We start from the raw sequence: 26,040 nt of genomic DNA, 5'->3' as shown, positions 1-26,040 counted from the left end.
TGTTTCCTTAAGTATTTTGAACTCAGTAGCCCGAATAACTCCTGTCAGTAGAGCGTCAGACTTCCCTATCAAGTCCCCATTTGAGCTGAAATGCTAATTTTTGAAGGAGAAATTGAACCATAGTTTGAGCTCAGGCCATTTATAACATAAAATTCAAAACGGGTATCACCCAAACGTCTTCTGGGTATTCAAGGAACCGAAAGCAATACTTTACGCGAAAATAAACGAGTTATTTATTAAAGGTTTACATCCTTTTGCTGCAGCCACGCATGTAATCTAGTAATGACAAACAGGGAATTAAAAATACATTAAACACATAGACGTTCTCGATTTAAAATGAAAGAATACGAACGAGTGTTAGGTGCGGATCAGTGTAAGGGGTCCAAGTCTTTCTTGTTTTAATCGGTAATCATGTTTTCTGCATTTATGTTTAACTTGGGTTTAATATCGATATGATTCCCTGTATGTTTTTTTTCAATGTATTACTCCTGTTGTTACATGTTGATTTTTAGTGAAACGCTTTAAGCATTAGAAAGGGCGTTATATAACTAAGGAAACCTTTAATGGAGGTAAGTAAGCTTGGGGTGGTGGTGATCTTTTTAGATACTCTCTTCCTTGCCCAAATACTGAACTTAACCCAACTGGGGGACAGGCCCTGATGTTAAATAGTAAATATGGGCAGTCTAGTGGGATTTCAGTAAGTTTAGGTTGGGTGTTATTTAGTCTTTTTATGTTAAGGAGGGATTAACCCTCACCCCAACTCTGAATTTAGCCCTACAGGGATTAGGCCCTGATGTTAAGTAGTTGAGGAGGGCAGCCTGATGGTGGAAGGAAACAATTGGAGTTGGGTTGGATTGTATGTTTAGTTTTGGGTTTATGTGACTGACTTACCCTTGCCTTATTCTAAACTTAGCCCCTAGGGTTAGGAGGCCCTGATGTTAAGCGAGTAATGTTGGGCAGCATCAGTAGATAAGGGACAGGAGTGAGGAGGACAGTTTTGTTTCTGTTTAGTGTGAAGTGAGGGTTAGGAGGAAATAAATAAAACATTTCTTGGACAGTTTTGGTTGTTTAAAATTAATAGGATTTGGTGGTCAGAGTTGTGATGAGGAAAACACCTAATCAAAAAAGTATAAGACGTGATCTGTTGTGAGCTTTAGTGTACTGTTCTTGGGAATTTCTATCAAGTACTGCACTATTGAATTGAAAAATTAATTTTTAAATCTATAATAATAAAAGGCAAAGCCCTCACTGACTGACTGACTGACTCACTCACTCACTCACTGACTGACTCATCACTAATTCTCCAACTTCCCGTGTAGGTGGAAGGCTGAAATTTGGCAGGCTCATTCCTTACAGCTTACTTACAAAAGTTAGGCAGGTTTCATTTCGAAATTCAAAGCGTAATGGTCATAACTGGAACATATTTTTTGTCCATACACTGTAATGGAGGAGGCGGAGTCACGTATCGCGTCATCACGCCTCCTACGTAATCACGTGAACTAAAAACAAGGAAGAGATTTACAGCACGAGTCACACGCGGGAACGAAGGTAAATGACGTTAATTTTTGACTGTCTTTTAATACTGTGTAAGCATACATATTAACACATGTGCAATTAAACGTGTGCATTTACGGGGTGATTTCTCAGGCTTAAAAGCTCACCTTTTATCAAACGCGGGAACAAAGGTAACTGACGTTGTTCACTGTCTTTTAATACTGTGTAACCATACATATTAACACATGTGCAATTAAACGTGTGCATTTACGGGGTGATTTCTCAGGCTTAAAAGCTCGCCTTTTACTAAAAAGGTAAATGCAAAACTATTTTCAATCAGTTTATTGAAACGCTCCCGTTAAGGATTGCAATAACATATTCGCGAGATAAAAGAACGAAGTAGGGGGAAATGGAGGAAGAGCCGCAAACAGCGAACAGCAAAACATTAATTAAACAATTGAGAACGGAGCGACTTAAGCATACAAGCATGTTCATAAGGGAAACAAAGCACGGTGTAAAACGTAACTTTAAATTAAGTTTATAGAAACGCTCCCGCTGCGGATTGCAATAACATATTCGCGAGATAAAACTTTAATGAGAAGACACGAGGTATAAACGAACCACACGCCGTGGCGCAACGTTAGGGGCAACAGTTTCAACCATTCTATGATCTGCTTCTCGCAACTGAAAGACGGCACATGGCGGATGTTAGCCGACTTGCTGACCGCAACGTTAGGGGCTTCAACTATGGCGCTGACGCCACATCTCAGTGCCAACACTTTGCAGACTCTACTTAAAAGACACGCCGTCCTCACTGGACAGTTAAAAACACCAATCAAAGTAACGATGACATCAAGTATTACCCAATCAAAAGTAGGAAAGGAGGCATCTTCATAAAATGCATGTGGGATGATTTGCATGAGACGCTGCTTTAAAAAAAAAATTATAAAAAAAATACGGGATAAATCCCGTCCAGTATTGATTCAAAACGGGACGCGCAATTTCATTCTCAAACGCGGCACGATTCCGTATTTTAAAGGACGGGTGGCAACCCTACAGTGCCAGGTAACCACCCATACAATCACATTGTGATTCAGACTAGGAATGCAATGAATGTAATTACCCCGATCTACATACAAGGCGAAAGTCTTGCAACATTCAAAGATGATGGTTTGGGATAAGTACACCATACAACATAAAAGAGCTTATGAAGCCTTCAACCGAAAAAAGCAAGATCTCAGAGATCGTAAAAAAAAAAAAATAGGAGGTAATGTCGTTTTACTCGCTGTAGATTTTAGTCAAACATTACCAGTTATTCCACGAGGGAGACCAGCAGATCAACTCAACAAGTGTTTAAAATCCATGCTTCTCCCACGCTCGGTTATATGTCGCGTGTTCTCGGGTAGGTGCACCAAAAAATGTATACATTTAAGCATGTAATGGGCAAAACAAAAAATGAGGTATACCCGAAGGCACTGCAGTAGTACTTAATGTAACTTTACTTCTTAAATGTTAATGTTTTACTGTTTAATAATTTATACGCTTCTTATATGTTGTTCAAATTCTTTTATCAAAATACCACTGACAGCGCAATGCACGATAACATCGAGTGAATACACCATACGCATCCGCCCACGGCTGCCCTGCTGTGCGCAGATAGGAGTTGATTCTACAATAAAATAAAATAAACATAAAAAGAGTAAAACAATCATCACCCATAAAGCGGATAGTAGACGTGACGTACTATATGTGTACCACATTTCAAGTGTATAGGTGAAACGGTTTGCGAGCTACAGGTCATTTAAAATCCTGGACAGACACACAAATTGCCACGGTAGCAAATTACAGAACAAGATTTTACTGTTTAATAATTTATATTTATATGAAATGTGCTTCTTATATATTACTTCATATTCTCATATGATAATGATGTTAATGTTTATATTGATTTCTGTGTTATTAAAACTGCATGTACGTGTGTATATGTATATATATATATATATATATATATATATACTACCAAAATACCCGCGCTTTGCAGCGGAGAAGTAGTGTGTTAAAGAGGTTATGAAAAAAAAAGGAAACATTTTAAAAATAACGTAACATGATTGTCAATGAAAGCCCGTTTCAGTCAGTAAGTCTTATGTGTGTGTTTATGTATGTGTGTATATATATGTAGATGTGTATATGTAGATATGTATATATATGTATATGTATATAAATGTTTATGTGTGTGTGTATATTATATATATAATATATATATATATATATATATATATATATATATATATATATATAAAACACAGCAACAGTTATAACAATGACAACACAATTACATTGACAATCATGTTATGTTATTTTTAAAATGTTTCCTTTTTTTTTCATAACCTCTTTAACACACTACTTCTCCGCTGCGAAGCGCGGGTATTTTGCTAGTTACTAATAAAGTGTTGGTGGGCATTGGTTCGATGGAACAGCCATGACTAAAAACAAATAACAAAAATATTTGAAATAAATGTATAATTCAATGAGAGCGGTACAGATCTGATAAGTGGAGGGATAGTTGTAAAGTACTAGATAGATCATGGATTAAAAGTTAGATAGATTGAGTGATCCTTTCAAAATAAAAATATATTTTATGACTGGAAAAGTGTACCCATGTTTTGCCGTAAGGCTTATGTACCCCTAACCTTCAATTTCTATATAATCAGAAAATTTCTGTATTACATGTTTCAGTGTATTATTTCATTCGTCTGCATTTATTAAGCTTCTAAATATCCTCTTGGGACAAATAAACTATTTATCAATCTATGTATCTATCTATTATGTAGTATATTTCACATCTGTCTACCTATTTATCTATCATGCTTTTCACATCGATCTTTTTCAGAAACCTGTTATGCAGCAGTGTCTAAATAAAATGCTTTACATTCAGAATTATAAGAATGTACGTATTTGAAATATCCCAGGAAGAGTATAAACATCAGGTATGTAAACTAATTTATATTAGACTACCGTTTAAGATTAAGCAGAGTTGTCTCAGGTATACAGCATTTAAAAGTGCCATATGGAGATGCCGGGGATTGAACCCGGGGCCTCATACATGCAAAGCATGCGCTCTACCACTGAGCTACATCCCCACAATATACACGTGATTTCTCCGGTCACAATGAGAACATCATGACCTCCAGTATTAAAAGTAATGCGAGATCCCTGTCTTATTTCTTTATTTTTTTCCCCGGGGGAAAGGGATTTTGGTTATTTGGCCCGACTGTTTCCTTAAGTATTTTGAACTCAGTAGCCCGAATAACTCCTGTCGGTAGAGCATCAGACTTCCCTATCACGTCCCCATTTGAGCTGAAATGCAAATTTTAGAAGGAAAAATTGAACCATTGTTTGAAGTCAGGACATTTATAATGTAATATTGAAAACGGGTATCACCCAAACGTCTTCTGAGTATTCAAGGAACCGAAAGCAATACTTTACGTGAAAATAAACGAGTTATTTATTGAATGTTTACGTCCTTTTGCTGCAACCACGCATGCAATCTAGTAATGACAAACAAGGAATTAAAAATACATTAAACACATAGACGTTCTGGATTTAAAATGAAAGAATACGAACGAGTGTTAGGTGCGGATCAGTGTAAGGGGTCCAAGTCTTTCTTGTTTTAATCGGTAATCGTGTTTTCTGCATTTAAGTTTAACTTGAGTTTAATATCGATATGATTCCCTGTATTTTTTTTTCAATGTATAATTCCTGTTGTTACATGTTGATTTTTAGTGAAACGCTTTAAGCATTAGAAAGGCGTTATATAACTAAGGAAACCTTTAATGGAGGTAAGTAAGCTTGGGGTGGTGGTGATCTTTTTAGATACTCTCTTCCTTGCCCAAATCCTGAACTTAACCCAACTGGGGGACAGGCCCTGCTGTTAAATAGTAAATATGGGCAGTCTAGTGGGATTTCAGTAAGTTTAGGTTGGGTGTTATTTAGTCTTTTTATGTTAAGGAGGGATTAACCCTCACCCCAACTCTGAATTTAGCCCTACAGGGATTAGGCCCTGATGTTAAGTAGTTGAGGAGGGAAGCCTGATGGTGGAAGGAAACAATTGGAGTAGGGTTGGATTGTATGTTTAGTTTTGGGTTTATGTGACTGACTTACCCTTGCCTTATTGTACTGTACAAGCGTTACAGTTTGTGGCTGTGTATTGGAACCTCCAACTCCTGCTACCTCCTCATGCTATGCTTTCTGCAGCTTTACTATCGCCGCTCACCTACTCTACCACACCCGCCTGTCCTACCGGTTCCGCTGTGCTGTGCTGCTTCTCCACTGCTATTCAGATAAGTATTGCCCAGTATCATGCTAAAATACTCTCATGACAAACTCCTTCTTATTAAACAGTTTGTCCAGAGCAAATGGTCTGACTGCAACATCCTAAAGGACGCCGGTATTTTGCAGCGCCCGAAATATATACATCGCGGGTCAGGTCGCCGCCACCGCCGGGCTGCGAATGAAAAGACCACCGGCAGCATTTGCTCAGGAATACGCCGTCCTTCTCATTACCCTGGAAATAGAATTGTCGGTGTGCCAAATTTGCATTATGTGGAAATAAACCCTGATTGCGGCTCTGTGCAGAAAGAAGCCTCATTATGTAATGTTGCACTGTTTACCTCGAGGTCTCTTAATGGCAAAGCATTGGTGCTGTCAGAACTCATCACTGACACCAAACTTGATATTCTGTGTTTAACGGAGACTTGGCAAAAACCGAATGAATTTGCGTCTCTCACAGAGGCGACTCCAATTGGTTTCACTTTCCACTCAGAGCCTCGCAGCTCAAGACAAGGCGGCGGGCTGGCAGTAATTATCAGAGAAGACTTAAACATTAAAAGAATCCCAATTGACTGCCCATTGTCTTTTGAGTGCCTGGCTCTTAAACTAATAACGGAATCAGGTCCTGTCTCACTCATTGTTCTCTATCGTCCCCCAAAATACAATGCATCCTTCTTATCCGATCTGATTGAACTTTTGACCCACCTAAGCTCTTACTCTCAGAGAATTATGCTTCTTGGTGATTTCAACATCCATATTGACATTACTACATCTAAACTGAGAAATGAATTCCTGTCCGTACTGGACTGTTTTGACTTGACACAACATGTTGATTTTCCAACCCATTCTGGCGGTCATATATTGGACCTGATCTGCACTTCTGGACTATCTGTTGCCAACATTTACAGCACTGATTTGGGACTCTCTGACCATAAAGTAGTATTTTTCACTGTCTCATTACCTATCCCACCTCTTACCTGTAAACGACAAATTTCTTACAGAAACCTTAAAAATATCTGTCCCTCTATCCTTTCTGGATCCATTTCTGATCTTTTACTGTCTGCACCTATTCCACCAACACTAGATAGTTTTGTTCACCACTATAACTCAGCCCTTCACTCAGCATTAGATAAAACAGCTCCTTTAAAACATAAGGTTTCCTTTAAGCGCTCAGCTCCTTGGTATAACTCAGAATTGCGATCTATGAAAGCAGCTGGCCGACGCCTTGAGAGAATGTCACGTAAGATTGGCCTCACCGTGCACATCCAGGCTTTCTCTGACCACCAAAGAGCTTACAGAGAAGCACTAACTTCTGCCAAGAACACCCATTATGGCAGAATAATAGAAAGTGGCCATGATAACCCAAGGGTTTTGTTCTCTGTAGTTAATAAACTACTCGAACCCGCATCTGGTCCAACTACCTCTTCTACTGAAGTCTGTGAGGAATCCCTCCACTTTTTCCGTAACAAAATTAAAGATCTAAATAATTCAACTAACATAAATACATCATCTGTTTATATCTCTCCCTGTTTTTCCCATTCCATCCAGCTCCTTCTCTAAGTTCTCACCAGTCACCTCTGCGTTTGTTAATAACCTGCTTTGTAAGATGAGGCCGACTACTTGTGTACTGCACCCCATCCCCACCACACTACTTAAATCCTGCCTTCATGCCATAATCCCGACTGTTACAACAATAATAAACTCATCCCTTGACACTGGCTCTGTGCCGCTCACTTTTAAAATTGCTTCTGTAACCCCAATGTTAAAAAAGTCTGGCCTTGATGCTGACAATCTTAACAATTTCCGGCCTATTTCCCACTTACCTTTCCTGTCAAAAGTTCTTGAGCGTGTTGTAGCTTCCCAACTCACCAATTACCTAACCTCTAATAATTTGATGGAACACTTTCAGTCTGGTTTCAGGGCGCGGCACAGCTGTGAAACTGCTCTGCTACGGGTAACCAATGATTTGCTTATGGCAGCAGACTCTGGACAAACTAGCATATTAATTCTGTTAGACCTCAGTGCAGCATTTGACACAGTCAGACATGACATCCTACTGTCCAGAATGGAGAACATGCTGGGTATCTCTGGCACTGCCCTCCAGTGGTTCAAGTCCTATCTGAGTGATAGGCAAGAGTTTGTTAGTCTTGGCAACAGCAGATCCAACTCAGCACCAGTCACACAAGGAGTCCCTCAGGGCTCTGTCCTTGGTCCTCTGCTTTTCTGTATTTATATGCTTCCCCTTGGCCATATTATCCGTAGTTATGGATTGGGTTATCATTTTTATGCAGATGATACCCAGCTCTACTTCAATGTTAAAAGTGGAACTTCATCAGAGCTTTCTCAGCTCACAACCTGCCTTAGTGAAATTAAAACCTGGATGGAGCAAAACTCTTTAAAATTAAATTGCAATAAAACTGAACTCCTGCAAATTGGGACTAAAATGCAACTTAATAAAATGAGCTCCTTCCCAGTCCATCTTGGCAGTGATCTCATCAGACCTGCCTCTACTGTAAAAAATCTTGGTGTCATTTTTGATTCCTCCCTCACTTATTCCACCCACATAAATCACATTAAGAAACTTTCTTACTTTCACCTCCGTAATATATCCCGTGTTCGCTCCTTCCTCTCCTTCTCTAATGCTGAGAAACTTGTCCATGCTTTTATCACATCCCGCATCGATTATTGCAATTCCCTACTGGCAGGTGCCCCTTCTAATCTTATATCACAGCTCCAGCTTATTCAAAACTCAGCTGCAAGAGTCCTTACTTGAACCAGCAGCAGCGAGCACATCACACCCATCCTGCTCCGTCTTCACTGGCTCCCTGTGTCCTACAGAATCGAATATAAAATCCTACTAATAACCTACAAAGCTTTAAATAACCTCGCGCCAAACTACATCAGTGACCTCCTCCATCACTATGTGCCTGCCCGCCTACTAAGGTCCTCTGATTCTGGTAATCTTGTTGTGCCCCTCACTAATCTACACTCCATGGGTGACAGGGCATTCAGCTGTATAGCGCCCAGACTCTGGAATGACCTACCAAAATTAATCAGGTCAGCTGACTCCATGAATTCCTTTAAAAAACAACTCAAAACTCATCTGTTCAGGAAGGCTTTTAGCTCTACTTGACTTTATTACCTTTCTCTCAGTTTACTTCTCTGTCAAGATGCTAATGTAACCTGTATGTGTGTGCTAGACCATCGATTATGTTGTCTGTTTTTTTCAGAATTTACTGTGTTAATCTTCTTTATTTATTTATCTGGTTTGTACAATGCTATATACTGTATATTCTGCCGTTCTTTATTATATTCTGTAAGTGCCTTGAGCATGGGAAAGGCGCTATATAAATAAAATGTATTATTATTATTATTATTATTATAAACTTAACCCCTAGGGGTAGGAGGCTGTGATGTTAAGCCAGTAATGTTGGGCAGCATCACTAGATAAGGGACAGGAGTGAGGAGGACAGTTTTGTTTCTGTTTAGTGTGAAGTGAGGGTTAGGAGGAAATAAATAAAACATTTCTTGGACAGTTTTGGTTATTTAAAATTAATGGGATTTGGTGGTCAGGGTTGTGATGAGGAAAACACCTAATGAAAAAAGTATAAGACGTGATCTGTTGTGAGCTTTAGTGTACTGTTCTTTGGAATATCTAATAAGTGGTGCACTATTGAATTGAAAAATTAATTTTTAAATTACTAATAAAGTGTTGGTGGGCATTGGTTCGATGGAAAAGCCATGACTAAAAACAAATAATAAAAATATTTGAAATAAATGTATAATTCAATGATAGCAGTACAGATCTGATAAGTGGAGGGATAGTTGTAAAGTATGAGATAGATCATGGATTAAAAGTTAGATAGATTGAGTGATCCTTTCAAAATAAAAATATTTTTTATGACTGGAAAAGTGTACCCATGTTTTGCCGTAAGGCTTATGTACCCCTAACCTTCAATCTCTATATAATCAGAAAAATTCTGTATTACATGTTTCAGTGTAGTATTTCATTTGTCTGTATTTATTAAGCTTCTAAATATCCTCTTGGGACAAATAAACTATTTATCAATCTATGTATCTATCTATTCTGCGGTGGGTTGGCACCCTGCCCGGGATTGGTTCCGTGCCTTGTGCCCTGTGTTGGCTGGGATTGGCTCCAGCAGACCCCCGTGACCCTGTGTTCGGATTCAGCGGGTTGGATAATGGATGGATGGATGGATGGATGTATCTATCTATTATGTAGTACATTTCACGTCTATCTACCTATTTATCTATCATGCTTTTCACATCGATCTTTTTCAGAAACCTGTTATGCAGCAGTGTCTAAATAAAATGCTTTACATTCAGAATTATAAGAATGTACGTATTTGAAATATCCCAGGAAGAGTATAAACATGAGGTATGTAAACTAATTTATATTAGACTACCGTTTAAGATTAAGCAGAGTTGTCTGAGGTATACAGCATTTAAAAGTGCCGTATGGAGATGCCGGGGATTGAACCCGAGGCCTCATACATGCGAAGCATGCGCTCTACCACTGAGCTACATCCCCACCATATACCCATGATCTCTGCGGTCACAATGAGAACATACTGACCTCCAGTATTAAAAGTAATGCGAGTTCCCTGTCTTATTTCTTTATTTTTTTCCCCGGGAGAAAGGGATTTTGGTTATTTGGCCCGATTGTTTCCTTAAGTATTTTGAACTCAGTAGCCCGAATAACTCCTGTCGGTAGAGCGTCAGACTTCCCTATCAAGTCCCCATTTGAGCTGAAATGCAAATTTTAGAAGGAAAAATTGAACCATTGTTTGAGCTCAGGCCATTTATAACATAAAATTCAAAACGGTATCACCCAAACGTCTTCTGGGTATTCAAGGAACCGAAAGCAATACTTTACGCGAAAATAAACGAGTTATTTATTAAAGGTTTACGTCCTTTTGCTGCAGCCACGCATGTAATCTAGTAATGACAAACAGGGAATTAAAAATACATTAAACACATAGACGTTCTGGATTTAAAATGAAAGAATACGAACGAGTGTTAGGTGCGGATCAGTGTAAGGGGTCCAAGTCTTTCTTGTTTTAATCGATAATCGTGTTTTCTGCATTTATGTTTAATTTGGGTTTAATATCGATATCCCATCCATCCATTTTCCAACCCGCTGAATCCGAACACAGGGTCACGGGGGTCTGCTGGAGCCAGTCCCAGCCAACACAGGGCAGGAAACAATCCTGGGCAGGGTGCCAACCCACTGCAGGACACACACAAACACACCCACACACCAAGCACACACTAGGGCCAATTCAGAATCGCCAATCCACCTAACCTGCAGGTCTTTGGAAGAAAACCGGAGCGCCCGGAGGAAACCCACGCAGACACGGGGAGAACATGCAAACTCCACGCAGGGAGGACCCGGGAATCGAACCCAGGTCCCCAGATCTCCCAACTGCGAGGCACCAGCGCTACCCACTGCGCCACCGTGCCGCCTAATATCGATATGATTCCCTGTATTTTTTTTTCAATGTATAACTCCTGTTGTTACATGTTGATTTTTAGTGAAACGCTTTAAGCATTAGAAAGGCGTTATATAACTAAGGAAACCTTTAATGGAGGTAAGTAAGCTTGGGGTGGTGGTGATCTTTTTAGATACTCTCTTCCTTGCCCAAATCCTGAACTTAACCCAACTGGGGGACAGGCCCTGATGTTAAATAGTAAATATGGGCAGTCTAGTGGGATTTCAGTAAGTTTAGGTTGGGTGTTATTTAGTCTTTTTATGTTAAGGAAGGATTAACCCTCACCCCAACTCTGAATTTAGCCCTACAGGGATTAGGCCCTGATGTTAAGTAGTTGAGGAGGGCAGCCTGATGGTGGAAGGAAACAATTGGAGTTGGGTTGGATTGTATGTTTAGTTTTGGGTTTATGTGACTGACTTACCCTTGCCTTATTCTAAACTTAGCCCCTAGGGTTAGGAGGCCCTGATGTTAAGCGAGTAATGTTGGGCAGCATCAGTAGATAAGGGACAGGAGTGAGGAGGACAGTTTTGTTTCTGTTTAGTGTGAAGTGAGGGTTAGGAGGAAATAAATAAAACATTTCTTGGACAGTTTTGGTTGTTTAAAATTAATAGCATTTGGTGGTCAGAGTTGTGATGAGGAAAACACCTAATCAAAAAAGTATAAGACGTGATCTGTTGTGAGCTTTAGTGTACTGTTCTTGGGAATTTCTATCAAGTACTGCACTATTGAATTGAAAAATTAATTTTTAAATTACTAATAAAGTGTTGGTGGACATTGGTTCGATGGAACAGCCATGACTAAAAACAAATAATAAAAATATTTGAAATAAATGTATAATTCAATGATAGCGGTACAGATCTGATAAGTGGAGGGATAGTTGTAAAGTACTAGATAGATCATGGATTAAAAGTTAGATAGATTGAGTGATCCTTTCAAAATAAAAATATTTTTTATGACTGGAAAAGTGTACCTATGTTTTGCCGTAAGGCTTATGTACCCCTAACCTTCAATCTCTATATAATCAGAAAAATTCTGCATTACATATTTCAGTGTAGTATTTCATTTGTCTGTATTTATTAAGCTTCTAAATATCCTCTTGGGACAAATAAACTATTTATCAATCTATGTATCTATCTATTATGTAGTATATTTCACATCTGTCTACCTATTTATCTATCATGCTTTTCACATCGATCTTTTTCAGAAACCTGTTATGCAGCAGTGTCTAAATAAAATGCTTTACATTCAGAATTATAAGAATGTACGTATTTGAAATATCCCAGGAAGAGTATAAACATCAGGTATGTAAACTAATTTATATTAGACTGCCGTTTAAGATTAAGCAGAGTTGTCTCAGGTATACAGCATTTAAAAGTGCCGTATGGAGATGCCGGGGATCGAACCCGGGGCCTCATACATGCAAAGCATGCGCTCTACCACTGAGCTACATCCCCACAATATACACATGATCTCTCCGGTCACAATGAGAACATCATGACCTCCAGTATTAAAAGTAATGCGAGATCCCTGTCTTATTTCTTTATTTTTTTCCCCGGGGGAAAGGGATTTTGGTTATTTAGCCCGATTGTTTCCTTAAGTATTTCGAACTCAGTAGCCCGAATAAGTCCTGTCGGTAGAGCGTCAGACTTCCCTATCACGTCCCCATTTGAGCTGAAATGCAAATTTTAGAAGGAAAAATTGAACCATTGTTTGAAGTCAGGACATTTATAATGTAATATTGAAAACGGGTATCACCCAAACGTCTTCTGAGTTTTCAAGGAACCGAAAGCAATACTTTACGTGAAAATAAACGAGTTATTTATTGAATGTTTACGTCCTTTTGCTGCAACCACGCATGCAATCTAGTAATGACAAACAAGGAATTAAAAATACATTAAACACATAGACGTTCTGGATTTAAAATGAAAGAATACGAACGAGTGTTAGGTGCGGATCAGTGTAAGGGGTCCAAGTCTTTCTTGTTTTAATCGGTAATCGTTTTTTCTGCATTTATGTTTAACTTGAGTTTAATATCGATATGATTCCCTGCATTTTTTTTTCAATGTATAACTCCTGTTGTTACATGTTGATTTTTAGTGAAACGCTTTAAGCATTAGAAAGGCGTTATATAACTAAGGAAACTTTTAATGGAGGTAAGTAAGCTTGGGGTGGTGGTGATCTTTTTAGATACTCTCTTCCTTGTCCAAATCCTGAACTTAACCCAACGGGGGGACAGGCCCTGATGTTAAATAGTAAATATGGGCAGTCTAGTGGGATTTCAGTAAGTTTAGGTTGGGTGTTATTTAGTCTTTTTATGTTAAGGAGGGATTAACCCTCACCCCAACTCTGAATTTAGCCCTACAGGGATTAGGCCCTGATGTTAAGTAGTTCAGGAGGGCAGCCTGATGGTGGAAGGAAATAATTGGAGTTGGGTTGGATTGTATGTTTAGTTTTGGGTTTATGTGACTGACTTACCCTTGCCTTATTCTAAACTTAACCCCTAGGGGTAGGAGGCCCTGATGTTAAGCCAGTAATGTTGGGCAGCATCAGTAGATAAGGGACAGGAGTGAGGAGGACAGTTTTGTTTCTGTTTAGTGTGAAGTGAGGGTTAGAAGGAAATAAATAAAACATTTCATGGACAGTTTTGGTTGTTTAAAATTAATGGGATTTGGTGGTCAGGGTTGTGATGAGGAAAACACGTAATGAAAAAAGTATAAGACGTGATCTGTTGTGAGCTTTAGTGTACTGTTCTTTGGAATATCTATCAAATAGTGCACTATTGAATTGAAAAATTAATTTTTAAATTACTGATAAAGTGTTGGTGGGCATTGGTTCGATGGAACAGCCATGACTAAAAACAAATAATAAAAATATTTGAAATAAATGTATAATTCAATGATAGCAGTACAGATCTGATAAGTGGAGGGATAGTTGTAAAGTACTAGATAGATCATGGATTAAAAGTTAGATAGATTGAGTGATCCTTTCAAAATAAAAATATTTTTTACGACTATAAAAGTGTACCCATGTTTTGCCGTAAGGCTTATGTACCCCTAACCTTCAATCTCTATATAATCAGAAAAATTCTGTATTACATGTTTCAGTGTATTATTTCATTCGTCTGTATTTATTAAGCTTCTAAATATCCTCTTGGGACAAATAAACTATTTATCAATCTATGTATCTATCTATTATGTAGTATATTTCACATCTGTCTAACTATTTATCTATCATGCTTTTCACATCGATCTTTTTCAGAAACCTGTTATGCAGCAGTGTCTAAATAAAATGCTTTACATTCAGAATTATAAGAATGTACGTATTTGAAATATCCCAGGAAGAGTATAAACATCAGGTATGTAAACTAATTTATATTAGACTGCCGTTTAAGATTAAGCAGAGTTGTCTCAGGTATACAGCATTTAAAAGTGCCGTATGGAGATGCCGGGGATCGAACCCGGGGCCTCATACATGCAAAGCATGCGCTCTACCACTGAGCTACATCCCCACAATATACATGTGATCTCTCCGGTCACAATGAGAACATAATGACCTCCAGTATTAAAAGTAATGCGAGATCCCTGTCTTATTTCTTTATTTTTTTCCCTGGGGGAAAGGGATTTTGGTTATTTAGCCCGATTGTTTCCTTAAGTATTTCGAACTCAGTAGCACGAATAACTCCTGTCGGTAGAGCGTCAGACTTCCCTATCACGTCCCCATTTGAGCTGAAATGCAAATTTTAGAAAGAAAAATTGAACCATTGTTTGAAGTCAGGACATTTATAATGTAATATTGAAAACGGGTATCACCCAAACGTCTTCTGAGTATTCAAGGAACCGAAAGCAATACTTTACGTGAAAATAAACGAGTTATTTATTGAATGTTTACGTCCTTTTGCTGCAACCACGCATGCAATCTAGTAATGACAAACAAGGAATTAAAAATACATTAAACACATAGACGTTCTGGATTTAAAATGAAAGAATACGAACGAGTGTTAGGTGCGGATCAGTGTAAGGGGTCCAAGTCTTTCTTGTTTTAATCGGTAATCGTGTTTTCTGCATTTATGTTTAACTTGAGTTTAATATCGATATGATTCCCTGCATCTTTTTTTCAATGTATAACTCCTGTTGTTACATGTTGATATTTAGTGAAACGCTTTAAGCATTAGAAAGGCGTTATATAACTAAGGAAACTTTTAATGGAGGTAAGTAAGCTTGGGGTGGTGGTGATCTTTTTAGATACTCTCTTCCTTGTCCAAATCCTGAACTTAACCCAACTGGGGGACAGGCCCTGATGTTAAATAGTAAATATGGGCAGTCTAGTGGGATTTCAGTAAGTTTAGGTTGGGTGTTATTTAGTCTTTTTATGTTAAGGAGGGATTAACCCTCACCCCAACTCTGAATTTAGCCCTACAGGGATTAGGCCCTGATGTTAAGTAGTTGAGGAGGGCAGCCTGATGGTGGAAGGAAACAATTGGAGTTGGGTTGGATTGTATGTTTAGTTTTGGGTTTATGTGACTGACTTACCCTTGCCTTATTCTAAACTTAACCCCTAGGGGTAGGAGGCCCTGATGTTAAGCCAGTAATGTTGGGCAGCATCAGTAGATAAGGGACAGGAGTGAGGAGGACAGTTTTGTTTCTGTTTAGTGTGAAGTGAGGGTTAGGAGGAAATAAATAAAACATTTCATGGACAGTTTTGGTTGTTTAAAATTAATGGGATTTGGTGGTCAGGGTTGTGATGAGGAAAACACTTAATGAAAAAAGTTTAAGACGTGACCTGTTGTGAGCTTTAGTGTACTGTTCTTTGGAATATCTATCAAATAGTGCACTATTGAATTGAAAAATTAATTTTTAAATTACTGATAAAGTGTTGGTGGGCATTGGTTCGATGGAACAACCATGACTAAAAACAAATAATAAAAATATTTGAAATAAATGTATAATTCAATGATAGCAGTACAGATCTGATAAGTGGAGGGATACTTGTAAAGTACTAGATAGATCATGGATTAAAAGTTAGATAGATTGAGTGAACCTTTCAAAATAAAAATATTTTTTACGACTGTAAAAGTGTACCCATGTTTTGCCGTAAGGCTTATGTACCCCTAACCTTCAATCTCTATATAATCAGAAAAATTCTGTATTACATGTTTCAGTGTATTATTTCATTCTTCTGTATTTATTAAGCTTCTAAATATCCTCTTGGGACAAATAAAATATTTATCAATCTATGTATCTATCTATTATGTAGTATATTTCACATCTGTCTACCTATTTATCTATCATACTTTTCACATCGATCTTTTTCAGAAACCTGTTATGCAGCAGTGTCTAAATAAAATGCTTTACATTCAGAATTATAAGAATGTACGTATTTGAAATATCCCAGGAAGAGTATAAACATGAGGTATGTAAACTAATTTATATTAGACTACCGTTTAAGATTAAGCAGAGTTGTCTGAGGTATACAGCATTTAAAAGTGCCGTATGGAGATGCCGGGGATTGAACCCGAGGCCTCATACATGCGAAGCATGCGCTCTACCACTGAGCTACATCCCCACAATATACACATGATCTCTGCGGTCACAATGAGAACATACTGACCTCCAGTATTAAAAGTAATGCGAGTTCCCTGTCTTATTTCTTTATTTTTTTCCCCGGGAGAAAGGGATTTTGGTTATTTGGCCCGATTGTTTCCTTAAGTATTTTGAACTCAGTAGCCCGAATAACTCCTGTCAGTAGAGCGTCAGACTTCCCTATCAAGTCCCCATTTGAGCTGAAATGCTAATTTTTGAAGGAGAAATTGAACCATAGTTTGAGCTCAGGCCATTTATAACATAAAATTCAAAACGGGTATCACCCAAACGTCTTCTGGGTATTCAAGGAACCGAAAGCAATACTTTACGCGAAAATAAACGAGTTATTTATTAAAGGTTTACGTCCTATTGCTGCAACCACGCATGTAATCTGGTAATGACAAACAAGGAATTAAAAATACTTTAAACACATAGACGTTCTGGATTTAAAATGAAAGAATACGAACGAGTGTTAGGTGCGGATCAGTGTAAGGGGTCCAAGTCTTTCTTGTTTTAATCGATAATCGTGTTTTCTGCATTTATGTTTAACTTGGGTTTAATATCGATATGATTCCCTGTATTTTTTTTTCAATGTATAACTCCTGTTGTTACATGTTGATTTTTAATGAAACGCTTTAAGCATTAGAAAGGCGTTATATAACTAAGGAAACCTTTAATGGAGGTAAGTAAGCTTGGGGTGGTGGTGATCTTTTTAGATACTCTCTTCCTTGTCCAAATCCTGAACTTAACCCAACTGGGGGACAGGCCCTGATGTTAAATAGTAAATATGGGCAGTCTAGTGGGATTTCAGTAAGTTTAGGTTGGGTATTATTTAGACTTTTTATGTTAAGGAGGGATTAACCCTCACCCCAACTCTGAATTTAGCCCTACAGGGATTAGGCCCTGATGTTAAGTAGTTGAGGAGGGCAGCCTGATGGTGGAAGGAAACAATTGGAGTTGGGTTGGATTGTATGTTTAGTTTTGGGTTTATGTGACTGACTTACCCTTGCCTTATTCTAAACTTAACCCCTGGGGGTAGGAGGCCCTGATGTTAAGCCAGTAATGTTGGGCAGTATCAGTAGATAAGGGACAGGAGTGAGGAGGACAGTTTTGTTTCTGTTTAGTGTGAAGTGAGGGTTAGGAGGAAATAAATAAAAAATTTCTTGGACAGTTTTGGTTGTTTAAAATTAATAGGATTTGGTGGTCAGAGTTGTGATGAGGAAAACACCTAATCAAAAAAGTACAAGACGTGATCTGTTGTGAGCTTTAGTGTACTGTTCTTGGGAATTTCTATCAAGTACTGCACTATTGAATTGAAAAATTAATTTTTAAATTACTAATAAAGTGTTGGTGGGCATTGGTTCGATGGAACAGCCATGACTAAAAACAAATAATAAAAATATTTGAAATAAATGTATAATTCAATGATAGCAGTACAGATCTGATAAGTGGAGGGATAGTTGTAAAGTACTAGATAGATCATGGATTAAAAGTTAGATAGATTGAGTGATCCTTTCAAAATAAAAATATTTTTTATGATTGGAAAAGTGTACCCCTGTTTTGCCGTAAGGCTTATGTACCCCTAACCTTCAATCTCTATATAATCAGAAAAATTCTGCATTACATATTTCAGTGTAGTATTTCATTTGTCTGTATTTATTAAGCTTCTAAATATCCTCTTGGGACAAATAAACTATTTATCAATCTATTTATCTATCTATTATGTAGTACATTTCACATCTATCTACCTATTTATCTATCATGCTTTTCTCATCGATCTTTTTCAGAAACCTGTTATGCAGCAGTGTCTAAATAAAATGCTTTACATTCAGAATTATAAGAATGTACGTATTTGAAATATCCCAGGAAGAGTATAAACATGAGGTATGTAAACTAATGTATATTAGACTACCGTTTAAGATTAAGCAGAGTTGTCTCAGGTATAAAGCATTTAAAAGTGCCGTATGGAGATGCCGGGGATTGAACCCGAGACCTCATACATGCGAAGCATGCGCTCTACCACTGAGCTACATCCCCACTGTATACCCATGATCTCTGCGGTCACAATGAGAACATACTGACCTCCAGTATTAAAAGTAATGCGAGTTCCCTGTCTTATTTCTTTATTTTTTTCCCCGGGAGAAAGGGATTTTGGTTATTTGGCCCGATTGTTTCCTTAAGTATTTTGAACTCAGTAGCCCGAATAACTCCTGTCAGTAGAGCGTCAGACTTCCCTATCAAGTCCCCATTTGAGCTGAAATGCAAATTTTAGAAGGAAAAATTGAACCATTGTTTGAAGTCAGGACATTTATAACGTAATATTGAAAACGGGTATCACCCAAACGTCTTCTGAGTATTCAAGGAACCGAAAGCAATACGTTACGTGAAAATAAACAAGTTATTTATTAAAGGTTTACGTCCTTTTGCTGCAGCCACGCATGTAATCTAGTAATGACAAACATCCATCCATCCATTTTCCAACCCGCTGAATCCGAACACAGGGTCACGGGGGTCTGCTGGAGCCAATCCCAGCCAACACAGGGCACAAGGCAGGAACCAATCCTGGGCAGGGTGCCAACCAACCGCAGGACACACACAAACACACCCACACAGCAAGCACACACTAGGGCCAATTTAGAATCGCCAATCCACCTAACCTGCATGTCTTTGGACTGCGGGAGGAAACCGGAGCGCCCGGAGGAAACCCACGCAAACACGGGGAGAACATGCAAACTCCACGCAGGGAGGACCCGGGAAGCGAACCCGGGTCCCCAGGTCACCCAACTGCGAGGCAGCAGCGCTACTAATGACAAACAAGGAATTAAAAATACATTAAACACATAGACGTTCTGGATTTAAAATGAAAGAATACGAACGAGTGTTAGGTGCGGATCAGTGTAAGGGGTCCAAGTCTTTCTTGTTTTAATCGGTAATCGTGTTTTCTACATTTATGTTTAACTTGAGTTTAATATCGATATGATTCCCTGTATTTTTTTTTCAATGTATAATTCCTGTTGTTACATGTTGATTTTTAGTGAAATGCTTTAAGCTTTAGAAAGGCGTTATATAACTAAGGAAACCTTTAATGGAGGTAAGTAAGCTTGGGGTGGTGGTGATCTTTTTAGATACTCTCTTCCTTGTCCAAATCCTGAACTTAACCCAACTGGGGGACAGGCCCTGATGTTAAATAGTAAATATGGGCAGTCTAGTGGGATTTCAGTAAGTTTAGGTTGGGTGTTATTTAGTCTTTTTATGTTAAGGAGGGATTAACCCTCACCCCAACTCTGAATTTAGCCCTACAGGGATTAGGCCCTGATGTTAAGTAGTTGAGGAGGGCAGCCTGATGGTGGAAGGAAACAATTGGAGTTGGGTTGGATTGTATGTTTAGTTTTGGGTTTATGTGACTGACTTACCCTTGCCTTATTCTAAACTTAGCCCCTAGGGTTAGGAGGCCCTGATGTTAAGCGAGTAATCTTGGGCAGCATCAGTAGATAAGGGACAGGAGTGAGGAGGACAGTTTTGTTTCTGTTTAGTGTGAAGTGAGGGTTAGGAGGAAATAAATAAAACATTTCTTGGACAGTTTTGGTTGTTTAAAATTAATAGGATTTGGTGGTCAGAGTTCTGATGAGGAAAACACCTAATCAAAAAAGTATAAGACGTGATCTGTTGTGAGCTTTAGTGTACTGTTCTTTGGAAAATCTATCAAGTAGTGCACTATTGAATTAAAAAATTAATTTTTAAATTACTAATAAAGTGTTGGTGGGCATTGGTTCGATGGAAAAGCCATGACTAAAAACAAATAATAAAAATATTTGAAATAAATATTTAATTCAATGATAGCGGTACAGATCTGATAAGTGGAGGGATAGTTGTAAAGTACTAGATAGATCATGGATTAAAAGTTAGATAGATTGAGTGATCCTTTCAAAATAAAAATATTTTTTATGACTGGAAAAGTGTACCCATGTTTTGCCGTAAGGCTTATGTGCCCCTAACCTTCAATTTCTATATAATCAGAAAAATTCTGTATTACATGTTTCAGTGTAGTATTTCATTTGTCAGTATTTATTAAGCTTCTAAATATCCTCTTGGGACAAATAAACTGTTTATCAATCTATTTGTCTATCTATTATGTAGTACATTTCACATCTATCTACCTATTTATCTATCATGCTTTTCACATCGATCTTTTCAGAAACCTGTTATGCAGCAGTGTCTAAATAAAATGCTTTACATTCAGAATTATAAGAATGTACGTATTTGAAATATCCCAGGAAGAGTATAAACACCAGGTATGTAAACTAATTTATATTAGACTACCGTTTAAGATTAAGCAGAGTTGTCTGAGGTATACAGCATTTAGAAGTGCCGTATGGAGATGCCGGGGATCGAACCCGGGGCCTCATAAATGCAAATCATGCACTCTACCACTGAGCTATATCCCCACCGTATACCCATGACCTCTGCGGTCACAATTAGAACATACTGACCTCCAGTATTAAAAGTAATGCCAGTTCCCTGTCTTATTTCTTTATTTTTTTCCCCGGGGGAAAGGGATTTTGGTTATTTGGCCCGATTGTTTCCTTAAGTATTTTGAACTCAGTAGCCCGAAGAACTCCTGTCGGTAGAGCGTCAGACTTCCCTATCAAGTCCCCATTTGAGCTGAAATGCAAATTTTTGAAGGAGAAATTGAACCATTGTTTGAGCTCAGGCCATTTATAACATAAAATTCAAAACGGGTATCACCCAAACGTCTTCTGGGTATTCAAGGAACCGAAAGTAATACTTTACGCGAAAATAAACGAGTTATTTATTAAAGGTTTACGTCCTTTTGCTGCAGCCACACATGTAATCTAGTAATGACAAACAAGGAATTAAAAATACATTAAACACATAGACGTTCTGGATTTAAAATGAAAGAATACGAACGAGTGTTAGGTGCGGATCAGTGTAAGGGGTCCAAGTCTTTCTTGTTTTAATCGATAATCGTGTTTTCTGCATTTATGTTTAACTTGGGTTTAATATCGATATGATTCCCTGTATTTTTTTTTCAATGTATAACTCCTGTTGTTACATGTTGATTTTTAGTGAAACGCTTTAAGCATTAGAAAGGCGTTATATAACTAAGGAAACCTTTAATGGAGGTAAGTAAGCTTGGGGTGGTGGTGATCTTTTTAGATACTCTCTTCCTTGCCCAAATCCTGAACTTAACCCAACTGGGGGACAGGCCCTGATGTTAAATAGTAAATATGGGCAGTCTAGTGGGATTTCAGTAAGTTTAGGTTGGGTGTTATTTAGTCTTTTTATGTTAAGGAGGGATTAACCCTCACCCCAACTCTGAATTTAGCCCTACAGGGATTAGGCCCTGATGTTAAGTAGTTGAGGAGGGCAGCCTGATGGTGCAAGGAAACAATTGGAGTTGGGTTGGATTGTATGTTTAGTTTTGGGTTTATGTGACTGACTTACCCTTGCCTTATTCTAAACTTAACCCCTAGGGGTAGGAGGCTGTGATGTTAAGCGAGTAATGTTGGGCAGCATCAGTAGATAAGGGACAGGAGTGAGGAGGACAGTTTTGTTTCTGTTTAGTGTGAAGTGAGGGTTAGGAGGAAATAAATAAAACATTTCTTGGACAGTTTTGGTTGTTTAAAATTAATAGGATTTGGTGGTCAGAGTTGTGATGAGGAAAACACCTAATGAAAAAAGTATAAGACGTGATCTGTTGTGAGCTTTAGTGTACTGTTCTTGGTAATTTCTATCAAGTACTGCACTATTGAATTGAAAAATTAATTTTTAAATTACTAATAAAGTGTTGGTGGGCATTGGTTCGATGGAACAGCCATGACTAAAAACAAATAATAAAAATATTTGAAATAAATGTATAATTCAATGATAGCGGTACAGATCTGATAAGTGGAGGGATACTTGTAAAGTACTAGATAGATCATGGATTAAAAGTTAGATAGATTGAGTGATCCTTTCAAAATAAAAATATTTTTTATGACTGGAAAAGTGTACCCATGTTTTGCCGTAAGGCTTATGTACCCCTAACCTTCCATCCATCCATTGTCTCCCACTTATCCGAGGTCGTGTCGCGGGGGCAGCAGCTTGAGCAGAGATGCCCAGACTTCCCTCTCCCCGGCCACTTCTTCTAGCTCTTCCGGGAGAATCCCAAGGCGTTCCCAGGCCAGTCGAGAGACATAGTCCCTCCAGCGTGTCCTGGGTCTTCCCCGGGGCCTCCTCCCGGTTGGACGTGCCCGGAACACCTCACCAGGGAGGCGTCCAGGAGGCATCCTGATCAGATGCCCGAGCCACCTCATCTGACTCCTCTCGATGCGGAGGAGCAGCGGCTCTACTCTGAGCCCCTCCCGGATGACTGAGCTTCTCACCCTATCTTTAAGGGAAAGCCCAGACACGCTGCGGAGGAAACTCATTTCAGCCGCTTGTATTCGCGATCTCGTTCTTTCGGTCACTACCCATAGCTCATGACCATAGGTGAGGGTAGGAACATAGATCGACTGGTAAATTGAGAGCTTCGCCTTGCGGCTCAGCTCCTTTTTCACCACGACAGACCGATGTAACGCCCGCATTACTGCGGATGCCGCACCGATCCGCCTGTCGATCTCACGCTCCATTCTTCCCTCACTCGTGAACAAGACCCCGAGATACTTGAACTCCTCCACTTGGGGCAGGATCTCGCCACCAACCCTGAGAGGGCACTCCACCCTTTTCCGGTTGAGGACCATGGTCTCGGATTTGGAGGTGCTGATTCTCATCCCAGCCGCTTCACACTCGGCTGCGAACCGATCCAGAGAGAGCTGAAGATCACAACCTGATGAAGCAAACAGGACAACATCATCTGCAAAAAGCAGTGACCCAATCCTAAGCCCACCAAACCGGACCCCCTCAACACCCTGGCTGCGCCTAGAAATTCTGTCCATAAAAGTTATGAACAGAATCGGTGACAAAGGGCAGCCCTGGCTGAGTCCAACTCTCACTGGAAACGGGTTCGACTTACTGCCGGCAATGCGGACCAAGCTCTGGCACTGATCGTACAGGGACTGAACAGCCCTTATCAGGGGGGCCGGTACCCCATACTCTCGGAGTACCCCCCACAGGATTCCCCGAGGGACACGGTCGAATGCCTTTTCTAAGTCCACAAAACACATGTAGACTGGTTGGGCAAACTCCCATGCACCCTCCAGGACCCTGCTAAGGGTATAGAGCTGGTCCACTGTTCCGCGACCAGGACGAAAACCACACTGTTCCTCCTGAATCCGAGGCTCGACTATCCGACGGACCCTCCTCTCCAGGACCCCTGAATAGACTTTTCCAGGGAGGCTGAGGAGTGTGATCCCTCTGTAGTTGGAACACACCCTCCGATCCCCCTTCTTAAAGAGGGGGACCACCACCCCGGTCTGCCAATCCAGAGGCACTGTCCCTGATGTCCATGCGATGTTGCAGAGGCGTGTCAGCCAAGACAGTCCTACAACATCCAGAGCCTTGAGGAACTCCGGGCGTATCTCATCCACCCCCGGGGCCCTGCCACCAAGGAGTTTTTTGACCACCTCGGTGACCTCAGTCCCAGAGATGGGGGAGCCCACCTCTGAGTCCCCAGGCTCTGCTTCCTCATTGGAAGGCATGTTAATGGGATTGAGGAGGTCTTCGAAGTATTCCCCCCACCGACCCACAACGTCCCGAGTCGAGGTCAGCAGCGCACCATCCCCACCATATACAGTGTTGACACTGCACTGCTTCCCCTTCCTGAGACGCCGGATGGTGGACCAGAATCTCCTCGAAGCCGTCCGAAAGTCATTCTCCATGGCCTCCCCAAACTCCTCCCACGCCCGAGTTTTTGCCTTAGCAACCACCAAAGCCGCATTCCGCTTGGCCTGCCGGTACCTATCAGCTGCCTCCGGGGTCCCACAGGACAAAAGGGTCCTGTAGGACTCCTTCTTCAGCTTGACGGCATCCTTCACCGCCGGTGTCCACCAGCGGGTTCGGGGATTGCCGCCACGACAGGCACCGACCACCTTACGGCCACAGCTCCGGTCAGCTGCCTCAACAATAGAGGCACGGAACATGGCCCATTCGGACTCAATGTCCCCCACCTCCCTCGGGACGTGGTCGAAGTTCTGCCGGAGGTGGGAGTTGAAGCTACTTCTGACAGGGGGCTCTGCCAGACGTTCCTAGCAGACCCTCACAACACGTTTGGGCCTACCACGCCTGACCGGCATCCTCCCCCACCATCGAAGCCAACTCACCACCAGGTGGTGATCAGTTGACAGCTCCGCCCCTCTCTTCACCCGAGTGTCCAAGACATGTGGCCGCAAGTTCGACGACACGACCACAAAGTCGATCATCGAACTGAGGCCTAGGGTGTCCTGGTGCCAAGTGCACATATGAACGCCCCTATGCTTGAACATGGTGTTCGTTATGGACAATCTGTGACGAGCACAGAAGTCCAATAACAAAACACTGCTCGGGTTCAGATCAGGGGGGCCATTCCTCCCAATCACGCCCTTCCAGGTCTCACTGTCATTGCCCACGTGAGCATTGAAGTCTCCCAGCAGAACGAGGGAGTCCCCAGAAGGTATGCCCTCTAGCACCCCCTCCAGGGACTCCAAAAAGGGTGGGTACTCCGAACTGCTGTTCGGTGCATACGCACAAACAACACTTAGGACCCGTCCCCCCACCCGAAGGCGAAGGGAGGCTACCCTCTCGTCCACCGGGGTAAACCCCAATGTACAGGCTCCAAGTTGGGGGGCAATAAGTATACCCACACCTGCTCGGCGCCTCTCACCGGGGGCAACTCCAGAGTGGTAGAGAGTCCAGCCCCTCTCAAGGAGATTGGTTCCAGAGTCCAAGCTGTGCGTCGAGGTGAGCCTGACTATATCTAGCCGGAACCTCTCAACTTCGCGCACTAGCTCAGGCTCCTTCCCCTTCAGAGAGGTGACATTCCACGTCCCAAGAGCCAGTTTCTGTAGCCGAGGATCGGACCGCCAAGGTCCCCGCCTTCGGCCACCACCCAACTCACACTGCACCCGACCTCCTTGGCCCCTCCCATAGGTGGTGAGCCCATGGGAAGGCAATCTCTATATAATCAGAAAAATTCTGCATTACATGTT

The 26,040-nt window shown here is 40.4% G+C and overlaps 7 non-coding genes across 7 annotated transcripts; all 7 read right to left on the bottom strand.

Moving 5' to 3' along the window:
- Nucleotides 1-4,562: 4,562 nt before the first annotated feature.
- trnaa-ugc (transfer RNA alanine (anticodon UGC)) lies at nt 4,563-4,634 on the bottom strand. The gene has a single exon. It is a non-coding gene; the product is annotated as a tRNA-Ala (tRNA).
- Nucleotides 4,635-10,303: 5,669 nt separating this feature from the next.
- On the bottom strand, nt 10,304-10,375 carry trnaa-cgc (transfer RNA alanine (anticodon CGC)). Its single transcript has one exon. It is a non-coding gene; the product is annotated as a tRNA-Ala (tRNA).
- Nucleotides 10,376-12,718: 2,343 nt separating this feature from the next.
- trnaa-ugc (transfer RNA alanine (anticodon UGC)) lies at nt 12,719-12,790 on the bottom strand. Its single transcript has one exon. It is a non-coding gene; the product is annotated as a tRNA-Ala (tRNA).
- A 1,982-nt stretch (nt 12,791-14,772) lies between these two features.
- On the bottom strand, nt 14,773-14,844 carry trnaa-ugc (transfer RNA alanine (anticodon UGC)). Its single transcript has one exon. It is a non-coding gene; the product is annotated as a tRNA-Ala (tRNA).
- A 1,982-nt stretch (nt 14,845-16,826) lies between these two features.
- On the bottom strand, nt 16,827-16,898 carry trnaa-ugc (transfer RNA alanine (anticodon UGC)). The gene has a single exon. It is a non-coding gene; the product is annotated as a tRNA-Ala (tRNA).
- Nucleotides 16,899-18,880: 1,982 nt separating this feature from the next.
- Nucleotides 18,881-18,952, bottom strand: trnaa-cgc (transfer RNA alanine (anticodon CGC)). The gene has a single exon. It is a non-coding gene; the product is annotated as a tRNA-Ala (tRNA).
- A 2,336-nt stretch (nt 18,953-21,288) lies between these two features.
- trnaa-ugc (transfer RNA alanine (anticodon UGC)) lies at nt 21,289-21,360 on the bottom strand. The gene has a single exon. It is a non-coding gene; the product is annotated as a tRNA-Ala (tRNA).
- Nucleotides 21,361-26,040: the final 4,680 nt, after the last annotated feature.

This window comes from Erpetoichthys calabaricus, chromosome 10, assembly GCF_900747795.2.
Source record: "Erpetoichthys calabaricus chromosome 10, fErpCal1.3, whole genome shotgun sequence".
In the NCBI taxonomy this organism is placed as follows: domain Eukaryota; kingdom Metazoa; phylum Chordata; class Cladistia; order Polypteriformes; family Polypteridae; genus Erpetoichthys; species Erpetoichthys calabaricus.
The sequence above is the reverse complement of the archived record's forward strand: the minus strand, read 5'-3'. Positions and strand labels throughout refer to the sequence as shown.